Source organism: Onychomys torridus, chromosome 12 (genome assembly GCF_903995425.1).
Source record: "Onychomys torridus chromosome 12, mOncTor1.1, whole genome shotgun sequence".
Lineage (NCBI taxonomy): Eukaryota > Metazoa > Chordata > Mammalia > Rodentia > Cricetidae > Onychomys > Onychomys torridus.
The window spans coordinates 47,357,647-47,368,816 of NC_050454.1; the positions used below are offsets into that span (position 1 = coordinate 47,357,647).

At 35.1% G+C, this 11,170-nt stretch overlaps 1 pseudogene; it reads right to left on the reverse strand.

Moving 5' to 3' along the window:
- Positions 1-476: 476 nt before the first annotated feature.
- LOC118593814 lies at positions 477-750 on the reverse strand (annotated as a pseudogene).
- Positions 751-11,170: the final 10,420 nt, after the last annotated feature.

The window sequence follows — 11,170 nt, forward strand, 5'->3', positions numbered from 1 at the left end:
TTGTTAGGAAAATGGACAGCCATGACCAGAGACAGTTCTGACAGGGCAAGGACCGAGGAGTGGTTTTTTAGGATACAGTTCTACTAGAAACACGAGATCAGAAATAACTGAAAATATTCCAGACACAAATGCACGACCAGGACTCCAAATTACCATTTAGTATGCTTTGTGTTGTAGGATATAAAACTAGCCCCCTCTACGGAATGTTATGGTGACCCCCGAGACAGTCACAGCCTCTCCTGATTCAGCATCCTGCTAGTTTCTGGTTGTACCAAAAAATAAACAATCAGCAAGTGATTTAACCTCTTAAAAAAATCACTTATACTTAAAAAATGGGATGAGGTGGGACTTCCTCCCACCTTTTAAAAATGTTTCTAGAGCTACTAAAAAACTCACATTTACAAAATAGTTGATAAAAACATTCCTCTGGATGGTACAAGAAGGGAGGCGGGGACACTGACAGACAGGATGGATGTTTAGTCGGACTTGGCTTCTTTCTCTTCTACGTCGGAGGCTGGACTCCGGTTCTCAGTCTCTCCGTTTTCTGCAGGCACATCTGTGGATTGCTGGTCCGCCACCTCAGCCTGTTTGCCTTTTGTTCCCCTCTTCCCTTTGATTTGCACTTTTTTGTCTGATGACTTATCCTTTCCTGAGGCCTTCTTCGGCTCCGCGTCCACCGACAGCCTCACGGAGCGTCTCTTGGGCTCCTGCCTTCGCTGCTCTGTCCGCTCTAACCTTCCTCTTGGGCATCCTGGCAGTGCTGGGTGGGAGGCGCGTGGGGGGCCCGAACCTGTCACGGAGCTACACCACCTCGGCTGCCACTGCACGAACTGTCCATTTTACTGCTTTCAGGAACCATCAATTACTTATAGCTCCTTTTCTCAGGCTGAAGATCTATCAAATATCCCCACCAGTGTTGACATGTCAGCTGGTGGTGCCAAATTTTAGACCCTGCTTACGCAACAAGTGTAGAATGGAAACTATTCATATTTCTTGGATGACTCTGTTGTTTTTATCAATAGCCCCTTGAATTCTTGACTGCAGACAACTCTAGTGCCATAGCACAATGTACAGCAGTTCAACGGGAAACTCTTTACAGACTCTGACAGAAGCAAAAGTTCTTTTTAAAGTTCAACATTGATCTTTCAAACACTTACATTTCTAATATTTTGAATTTGAATTTTTCATTCTTTTATATGTCTCCATGTACCACTTCATCACATTCAAAATCTCAGTAATGACACAGTCACGCCTTCAAACACTCCCTTTAATAAACTTATTCTAAGAAACATATTCTAATTAAACATTGCGGCAAGAATAAATAGATATTTTTCACAAATCACTTTCCTGTGACAAGTATAACATATGTTAATTTGCTACAAAACAATGGAGCATAAACACACAGCCGGATTGTGAAAATGAGCTCTTCTTGCCTCTGGGGAAGGTAGATTGAGGAGTGAAGCATAGTATTATGGATCAATCTCAAAGGCAAGAAATACATTTCCTTTCATTGCTTTACTGTGACTATAATAAAATTAAAGACAAAGTTTCAGGATTTTATTGGACCATTCCTAGAAGTTATTTACAAAAAATAATCTTATAACTTATTATTATTGTGTGCATGAGTGCATAGTTGTGCACAGAAGACAGAGATGACCTCAGATGATCTCATGACTGACATCCTCAAGTCACTCTCTACTACCTTCCTTTATTTTTTTCCTGCGGAGATCTCTCACTGGCCTGCAGTGAATCACAAAGGCTCTTTATAGGTTGCTAAGCCTTAGGAATCAACAGGCCTCTGTCTCTCTGATATTACTGTTTGGAATTGTGTGAGCTTTATTCTCTACTGAAATAAATATATCTGAAGGTTGAGCTGATTGCATTTGAAATTTTACTTAATATCTTTTTAAGTATTCTCAAAATGGATAAAGATCCATTTAACTGAAAATGCAACATTTATTTGAATTCTGCACCATAATCCCCATGAACACTCTAATGCAACAGTGTCTCATTCAGTACAAGCAGGCTCAACCTTGCCATGTAGCTAATGCAGGCACTGAACTGTGGCTTCTCGTGCTTCTACCCCCCTATACTAGAATTGCAGGGGTGTGTACCATGCCCGGTATGCACCTGTCACTTATGAAGTACTTTTCTAACATTATTTAAAACATGTTTTCAATTTATCCTTTAACTTTTTAGGAAGTCCTTCTCAAATTCTTCCCATCATTCTTGCTTGTACTTGGTGTTTTGATTGGACAGAGTGTTTTGAATTTTCTCTACATACATTTTTTTTTCCCTCTGTGTGTGGGAAATTCCACTTTATTAAAATTATCACTCAGCCTTTTTATATGAGCCCGAAGTTTTGATTTGAAATTTTGGTTTTCAAATCTAAAAGAACATGTACACTTAACAGACAAAAAAATAAATCATTTGATTAGCTTCTTCCCTTCTGATTTCTATTTATACATTATTCTCAACCACAGGAAATTCCATTATTATGTTTTCACATACCCGGGTCCATTCATATTTTCTTCCTGCTCTGACCTCTTTTCAAACCTATTTTAGAAAGAGCTAACTTGTATTAGCTCCATCTGAAATATCAATCCATTCACTTGTATGGCTCTAATCACCACTGAATCCAGGCCAAGGTTAACTCATTAGGACTAAAAAACACCCTCCTAATTCTCCCTGGTTGGATTCTAACTCTGTGTTGTAGGATTTTCCTCTATTTTAAACTGAGAGTTTTAAAAGAACAACTCAGACAGTATCCTTTAAGTTATATTTTATTAAAATATGTACTATCATAAAAAAAAAAAAAAACCAGCAGCTTTCTGTAAAGCATGCTGTTATGCAGCCTTGGTTTACTGCACTGATCAGAAGATTAGCTGCTTTCATCCACATTTACAAGAATTTAAGAATTTTCAGGAACTTTCTAGATACAAACACTATGATATTATTTTCCCAGTATTGGTACACGCTGGCATTTGTATTACTTCAGGCAAGAGCTAAAAAGTGTCATTCCCACATAGCTCTGACAGATCAGACACAGGGTGTGCACTTTGATTTGATTGTGACGTAAATGTTAGTTTCAGTATAATCTTCTTTAAAATGTTATATAAGGCCTGTTGTGCAAATAGAAAAAAATGTGTTGGTTGTCTTATATTTAAATTAGCTTGTGTCATTTTTTTAATTTACTCTATATGTCCACCTCACACTAATTAACATTTACTTGTCTTATGTCTCAAGTCTGTGTATTTCCCCTATTCCACTATATTTTGTCATTACCTTGTGTGTTGATGTATTTATTTCATACATTTAAACACCAAGAGAGCAGTGACTTTAATATAGCTTTCATCATGATAACTATTGTCTTTATTAATGTTTTTGCTATTTGTTAATTATATATATATGTGCTTTAATATTATATATGTGTGTACCTTGTGCATGCAGGACTCAATAGAAGTCAGAATAGGGAGTTGGATTGCTTTGAAGAAAAGTCATAAGTAGTGTGTAAATAGTCACATGGACTCTGATAACCAAACTCTGGTCTTCTGCAAGATTAGTAAGTGATCTTAAATAATGAACTATCTCTTTACACAAGATAGTCACTCCGTTTTGTTTAACTTATTGAAAAATAAAAATGTTGATATATCACAAGTTTTGATAGGATTCATAGGTAAAAATCACATAATGAGAGAAATTATTTAGATGCCTCATAAATTACAGGAAATCTGCACCCACGATACCTCAACACTGTGGCTATCTTAAGAAGACCTGAACAAAGACAACACCGATAGACATGCTCAGGTGGGTGGGCGAGTAGAGCCCACACCTAGACAGAGAACTGCAGGAACCGAATCGCAGGGATGCTGAAAGTACAAGTCAAGTGATGGGTGTAATCAACATCTGTTTGACACTCAATAAATGTCTCACCAATAAACTGCTACTAATACATCACTAAAACCTATGCCTGACTCACCTGAAATGATCTGACTTCAAATGCAGCTCTTAGGCTCGTAAAAATACTCAAATTGAAATAATTTTGAATGTTATGTTTTTCATTTCTGTAGTGAGAAATATTGCTAGATCTCTTGCTTCACAGAAAGGTTTAAAGAATAAATACCATTATACTAAAATCATGTTAGATTTTATACAAAATGCTAAAAGTTATAGTTCATATTATAAAAACACATATATCATATTTAATAAATATGTTAATATTTATAAAATGTCCCATTCCTCCTAATTTCATACAAGACGTTATATATTACCTCTTAATGCAATTTAAGATTTTAAATGACCCTACTACATGGACAAACAGGTAATTAGTGTTTACTGAAAATCTAGACTTCTATGTCCTTCATTTGCTGAAATTTCTCTGCTGTCTCTATTGAATATAATCAACTTAAGATTACCTGCAACTAAACTCAATGTGGTAGGTATTTGTCCAACTTTTCATTAGTCACTGAAAAACAAATGTCACTGTAAAATTTTAGCTGAAAGAAATTAAATATCTAACTGCTGACAGGATATGAATATCACAGGACTGTCATGAGGAGGAAAGGTGTTATTGAAAAGCTCTGTGCAGCTCAGGAAGGATATGCCCATAATAAAGATGAACAATCACATGTTTCTATATTCTCTGGGATGTTTTCCAAATAAACTTCTAGAATGAGACAGCTGTGCCCTTTCATCTGTTCCCTGTTGACTCTTTATACGGTTAGTTCCAAATGAGATATTTTGTGTGTTGTTTGGATTGAGTTCTGTGGAAGCACAGTGTGTTGGTTTAATATGTACTGATCTCTCACAATATGTAAGCAAACATACAGAAAATATACAAAATATGACCAACAATTTCTAAGAACTTATATATTTTTTTTTTCCTTTCTTTTTTTTCTTGGAGCTGAGGATCAAACCCGGGGCCTTGCACTTGCCAGGCAAGCGCTCTACCAATGAGCTAAATTCCCAACCCCTTATATTTTAAATTAAAGGATTACACATTTTAAAAAATATATGACAAATATTTTTGTTTTAACATATTTCATTATAAATTCTTTATGTTTTTATTTAATTACCTTTTTTCATTTATTTTACATAATGATCTCAGTTTCCCCTCCCACTTCTCTTATTGCCTCCCTCCCTCCCCCGACTCTCAATTAGCCCCTCCATTCACCTCCTCCATTCATAAAGGTGCAGGCCTCCCATGGGCTGTTACATAGCATGGCAAATCAAGTTGAGATAAGATCCAAGCACCCCCACCCCTATCAAGGCTGGGCAAGATAATCCAGCATGGGGAATAAGTTCCCAAAAGCCAGCTAAGTGCTAGGGGCAGGTCTTGATCTCACTGCTAGGAGCCTTACAAACAGACCAAGCTACACAACTGTCACACACATGCAGAGGGTGTAGGTCAATCCCTAACTGTTGGTCCAGAAACCATGAGCTCCCAGGAGCTCAGATCAGCTGTCTGTCTTCTTGACTTTAAACCCCCCTGGCTCCTACAACCCCTTTTCTTTTTTTTCAGCAAGAGTCTTAGCAGGAATCATCCTTGTGGATTCCTGGGAGTTTCTCTGGCATCAGGTTTTTAACTCAGAAATGCACCCCTCACCAAGAAGTCTCTTTGTTGCTCTCCCCCTCAGTCCCTCTCCCAGCCTGTGTATTGCACCCAGCCTTCCCAATCTGCTCCCTCAAGTTCACGTGCCCCCATTCCCACCCCCCCTGTCCCCAGTGTACAAAGAGGTCTCTCCTATTTTCCCTGCCCAGGGAAATCCATGCATCCCTCTTTGGGTCCTCTTTGTTGTCTAGCCTCTCTGGGGCTGTGGGTTATAGGTTGGTTATCCTATTCTTTACTTCTAATATCCATTTATGCGTGAGTACATTCAATGTTTGCCTTCTGGGTCTATATTTCCTCACTTAAATATTTTTTTTTCTAGTTCCATCCATTTGACTGCAAATTCCATGAGGTCATTCACATATAAAAGTGGATAATCAATAGCTTTAATGAAACATGGCTCTATAGCTAGCTTCCAGCATATTATTTTTCTGATCAAATTTCAATTTCACAACATACATTTGGTAATTTGATTGAAAGAACATCTCTAGATGAAGCTCTTTGATGTCTTTGGATACTGGACTATTTTCATTCTCAGAAACTTACACTCAATATATAGTTTACACAAAAACAGACAAAACATCCTCTTTCTTAATTTCTTATTATTAACAAACTGAAGAGTAAAATTTAAAATGATAAAAATTAAAAGCTCCTTCTTCAGCTCAACTGAGAGGTTAACTTATACTGCACAATCCAAGAATGAAAATCATTTTTATATAAAGACACCTGAAGTTTCTAAAGGTAAACTCTTTAAAATCTCATAATAGTCAAATTGAAGATGTTAAAATCTGAGAGTTAATGATTCGAAACTGAAACTCTTCTCAAGAGACATGGAAAATGGCCTAATGGGATTATGGACTGAAAGATAAATTTAAATAAGTGGTAATAAATTTTACATGTAAGTAATTAGTTGGGAAAAAGGATGATTTATGTTTGCAAATTTCTTCATATTCTCTAATAAAAACAAACATATTAGGATATATTAGGATATCAATTACAGAAAAATATTTTAAAAGCATGATATACCCAATTACTTCAGAATACAACTGAATTTTCAATATCACTTCTATCAAAATGTGTTTGATACAAAATAACACAGGGGAGGAAAAAGAAAAGACAAGGGACCCTGGATTTCAGTTGCAAAACAACATCAGGCATTAGACATGATATTCAAGTAGCATTCCATATAAATGAGGAATTCTCTCCTAAGTGGTGTCTTTCTGTGTCTATAAGCACCAGCTCTACTAGTACAGAGAGAAACTGCATCTGGTTCTAATCTCATATGATGAGGAACCTTGTTCTCACCGGGACTGAATGGGTTAAAGAGATCCATTTTGTCCACATTTAACTAAAACTTCAAAAACACAGTTATGCTCCTCCAAAATAAGCATTTGGCATAAATTACCCTGTATATTCAATATGGGGTAGAAGGAAAAATAATAGAAAGAAAAAAGAAATAAAAAACTATTTAAATTAGGAAATTGAATTTTAATAAGAAAAGTGCTATTACCATTTTGACAAATTATCAAATATATGCATGTTATTAAACAAATAAGTACCATATAAGCCACCGAGAGATGAGTTTTACACAAGCATATGTAATATGAAACATAAGCATATGTAATAGAAAAAAACACAAAGATAATTTTCCAGCTTTCTACATAATAAATATTTTATTGTTCTTATTAAAAGTCCAAGTGTCTTGGGGAACTAGTAACAATGTGTGCATTAAGCCTGTGAAAATCATCCCTAAATGAGCCATTCTTGGGAAAAGAGTTCTTTGAAAAAATGGTCAACTGCACATTTGACTCTGGAAATTTATGAGATTAGAGATGTTTCCCAGTCTATTTATTTTTACAGTGAGTATGAACATTCTTATTGTCCCTAAGTTTAAACATTTATTCATTTACCAAAGTTAAAATAATTGAAATATTCAACAGTTACCATAACTTACTGCAACAAACGGCATTAGTTGCAATAAACATGATGAATGTATGAGAATACTCAAAGATTGAATCAAATACAGATACTGTGGCTTTTGTTTAAGTCATTTTCAAAATATCAAGATCTAAGAATAGTTAAAGATAGAATTATTAAAGCAATAAGTAAGATGTGTTAAAGGGAGGAATCCAGATAATACTTTCAGATGGAATAACAGAAATGGAAATCATTATTTCCTATGCTAAATGAATCAATTAATATAAGTGAGACATGCCAAGATTTCCCAAAGTACCATGTTAAAAAGTTCATTTGTGACTACTGTGTAAAATAGGATGGCATCAATATAACTAACTGACCAAGTATATAGTATGGCAGTTTGAATGAGAATGGCCTCCACATGCTCATATGTTTGAAGATTTGGTCCCCACTTGGTAGAACTTTTTGAGGAAGATTAGGAGGTGTGGCCTTGTTGGAGGATGTGTCACTGGTGTTGGACTTTAAGGTTTCAGAAATCCATTCCAGGCCCAGGTCTGCCTCTCCCCCACCTCACCTGTTGCCTAGAGATCAAAATGTAAAACTTTCAGGACACAAATGCTCCAGTGTCATGCCTGTTTGCTTCCAACAATGCTGATTATAGACTAACTTTCTGAAACTAAATAAATTAAATGATGTATTTATGAATCTCCTTTATTGTGGCCTTTCTTCATAGGAAAAGACAGGTACCATTATTAAATATGAAAACACAAAACTCTTTATCAACTTGTTTGCTATAATACACTGCATGCAACCTGTAACTGTGCGTATTTGCCTGACTAGAGTATAGTAAAATAACCAATGTACAAAACTAACAGTTTATCATAGATAATAGAAGATAGACATACATGATAGAAAACACCATAATCATGACTCGAGAACCAACTCTGAAGGAGCTTTTGAATCAAATATAAAAATTAGAACCTAAACAAGACTTTAGAAAAAATTGAGTGAATATCATTATTTCAGGTCACAGGTTGCTTGTTAAAATTCTGTTTATGTGAGTGATGGATGTTTCTTTATGTATAGGTAAAACAACATATTTTCTGGAATTTGTTTTTAGAGCTAAAAGCAGAAGATAAAATAAAACTGAAATGAGTGAAGGAAAACTTTTCAAAATAATCACAATTATGAAATGTTAAGTCCTAGGGAATTATCCTACAACTCTGATTTTGAAATTCAGAAATATATTCCATATAGAAATCAGAAAGCTCCCATCAGGGGCAAGAATGTTTCTGAGGTAATACATGGGTGTTTCTTCTCAGTTGAAGACAGAACCACCAAATTTCAAGAGTAATAGAATTCTGGCAAGAAAATACGTTTGCTAAGGTAAAAGTTTTCTGGAAGCCAGCAAAATGGACAATTCATGGAAATTACAATGTCAATGTTAAAGAAATGGGGAATGCTTTGTTATAACAGTGATAGTTTAATCCAAAATCAATACTGGACACACAATTCACATGAATAGATGAAATAACTTTTATTCCTGAAGGCCATACCTGATGCATCTCATCTTAATTATTTTCAGATATATTTTCAGATATATGTATATTTATATGCATATAAATATATATTGATAAAAACATGGTTTTCTACCAATTTTCTTTATGTTTAGCAATTTTTAAGTGTAATACTATCATCACTGTATTTTGACTAGAATATTTAATACAATTTCCATTTTTTTAAATTTTTGTATACATCTGCTTTATACTGGTGTGTTGTCTATAGTTCTAGAGAGCTGGAAACTTATAGTCCAAGTTGGCCTTAAACACATGACACTCTTTCTGCTTCTACATCCCAAATAATAGGAATATGCGAGTGAGCCCTCTCACCTAGCTGTTATGCATGCAGTTGCTAATTAAACTGTCATTTGGTATTTAATTACATAGTTCATACATTGTACTTCCATTATGAGAACTACAAATTTGGTGTTTAATATCATATTATTGTTTTCTATTAAAATTTCATGCTACTTTTAGAGCTCCCATGCCTTCATTTGAATCCATTATTTTTACTATCTAGATTCTTATTGCATATTATGCATTCATGCAAAACTAAATTTCAACACTATAGAGCAAAAGAAATAAAATATACTGAACCTCCTTCTACCAAGAATCATGTGTAATTTCTTTACATATGAAGAGTTGTATTTGTATTATTATCTGAGCTTGACAGAGGAGAAAGCCAATCCTCAGAAAATATATATATACTTTTTTTTTTTTTATCATTGTCAAACTAATAGATGTGTAAGCCGAAATCTTAATCTAAGAATTTGATTAAAGGGGATAATCTACTCCATACTTAACAGAAAACATAAATTTTGAAATCATTATCTGTCCCAAAAATACTTGAATACGATTAGTGTTTCACATTCAGCCATCTACTCCTTGGTGAATTCCAAGTTTCAAAGATGATTGCCCTGGACATGGGGCTCCTTCCATTGCCCTACAAAGGAACTTGCTGATTTTCCTTTTTAATTTTATTTTAGCATTTTAACATATGCAACATTTTGTCTTGCAGAGTCTATATACTAGGGCTGACTTATATTTATTAATTTATTTTTGACATTGTAAGCATGGGGAAAATGCTAAAAAAAAACAGGAATAGTAACAACAGAAGTGATTCTGTTATGAGATGAATTCTCTTCATATTTTAGAAAGTCTGCTTTCACTGGAAACATTTATTATCCAAAAATATGTATTTCCTACTTGGTGCATTTCTCTGTAAAAGCTAGTTGCTGTGTACCATGTATATTTCTCTGGACAGGTTCAGTAACACACCACAGGAATTAATATGTGAGTGCTTTCCTTTTTTTAATTAAAGATTATAGTCACCATTGTCCCTTGGAGAATAACACTCTCACACTCAATCTCCGAACAGTTGAATCTCACCACTGTCATCTTGTTAGTCAATATGTCCACAAGTCACATGTAATATTATCACTCATTTCAAAGTGTCTCTGCAAAACTCACCCTTGATGTCCTTACCAGCAGGAAAATGGATGGTGTGCAACGCAAAAACAAATTTGCTTCAGGAAAGAGACACTCAGAAGCACCTAGATTCTCCTGTGGGTTGCCCAGTCTTCAGGATATGAGACTCTGCTTGCACAGTCCACGAAAGGTGCTGTACATTTTTGTATCTGTCCTGCCAAGCCTACTTTCTTTCTAACAGAAAAACGTGCTACACGCTCCCACTGCTGTCAGGTTACATCCACCTCTTTAGATCATTTCTCTTGCTTCTTTCCTGAACATCTTCTAAATGTAATCCTTTTGAAACATACAACAAAATTACAGTAACTAAATTCTGGGAGTGGTAACAGATCCATGGCAATGACTGAACATAAAAACAAATATAACCAGCTATCTCCTGCAGTCACATTTCATATTTAACTTGAAGCCTCAGAGTCCCTGTGAGACTTTAATTTCCCTATGTTTCATTATTTTTGACAGCTTGTGTGTTGTCTTTAATTCCTTTCACCTCAATCTTTCATGATACCATGTGCCCACAACTATCATAGAGTTTCCCCTCATAATTAATGGTACCATGAACCAAACCAGGAGATGAAACAACATGAACCATTTAAAATCA